Raw genomic sequence first — 1538 nt, forward strand, 5'->3', positions numbered from 1 at the left:
ACAGACTCGGTCTCTCTCACAGGAGGTCGAGGGCCCACCAGGGCGAAGATCTGCCTCTCTGGCCGTTTATCTCAGCAGAGGGCAGGTAACCATGATTACCAGGTGTTTATTCTGCTTCCCATTGAAAGGCAGTTAGCTAAACAGGAAAGGGCACCCCTCGAGAACTCCCCAGGGAACCTGTCAGCTCCGCGGACTGATGACGCAGAAGCTTCCTTCTCCACGTCACCGCCCGGCGAGACCGACCACCGCCAGCCCCCCACAGAGGCATCTCTGCAAAGTGTGTGACCCAAGAAAATCAATGAAGCGCTTTCCTTTCTTTTATGCCTCCTTCGATGCCGCCTGTCCCCAAAGGGGTCAAGGGGCGGAGTCCCTGCCACTGTTATTTACTGCCTGGTCCATCTCGACGGCCCCACGGATTGGGAGAGAAATCCATTAAGCAAACAGACCGGGGGAGGGAAGAACGGGCCACGGAGGCAGACAGAGAACTTTAAGATGCGTGCTTATGGCACCCACGAGAGTCCCTGGAGACCCTGGGCTGCCACCGTCACACCAGCCCCTATTCCCATCCCCAAGGCCTCACAACTGTAGAATCGGACTCCTGCCTCCCACTCCAGCTGGGGAAAAACAAAGTTCTTCCAGTGACCGACATCATTGGGGACAGCCCCCTCTGGGGACAGCCCCCTTAGGGACGGCAAATCAGGACCGAACAGCCCTCCCCAGTACTGAAGACGAGAGCGGGAAAGCGTTTGTGAGTCACCTGCTCCAGCACCATGGAACCTCCGAGGTGCTTCGTGCCGCCCCGAGCCATCGGTAAAAGCAGGTGAGGGGCTTGGGAGGCAGCTCAGCACGCTGGTTTGGAAACGAAGGGCCAGCTGCTCTGGCGGGAACAGGGACTGGGGCCTCCAGATGCGACATGAGGATAGCAGTTCTGCGTCCTTGCACTGGAGGCACGAAGCGGGAAAGCACCCAGCTCGCCTCTGGGCACCCGGGCTGCTCAGCTGCCACCCACCAGGCACTAGCGTGACAGACAGCTGCAGACTACGCTGGGGTCTGGGGCCCAGCGTCGCGTCCCCTTGGTATGCAGCCGGGGACCCACAGCCCAGTCACTACAGGTGGCACATCTGGGCTCCTAGCAACCACACAGGCAAGGGCTCCTAAACGTTGGTTCCCTAAGAACCACTCCAGGTGACGAGGTGACCTGTGCATCCCAGGACCCACACTCAGGTTCGATTCAGTGGGTGCAGGATGCACCCAGAAATTTGCATTTCTAACAGGCATCCCAGGTACCTCTGATGTGGGCGCTGTCCCGCCTGGCAAGGTGGTCAGGGACGTCTGGCCTGGCTCCTTTCTCTGCATTTAGGGGCATCTCGACCCAGACGTGTTTTACAGCTGTTGCTAATGGGGCTCACCCCTCTAGTAACTTCTCTGGGCATCTGCCCCTGTGTTGTCTCAAAGCCCAGTGCGGCAGGGTCTGGCCAGGCAGGAAATGGAAGCATTGGGGGGGGAAGGGGGTGGAGAGGAGAGGAAGGAGCCACAAG

The sequence above is a fragment of the Pteropus alecto genome, unplaced genomic scaffold (genome assembly GCF_000325575.1).
Source record: "Pteropus alecto unplaced genomic scaffold, ASM32557v1 scaffold80, whole genome shotgun sequence".
Classification (NCBI taxonomy): domain Eukaryota; kingdom Metazoa; phylum Chordata; class Mammalia; order Chiroptera; family Pteropodidae; genus Pteropus; species Pteropus alecto.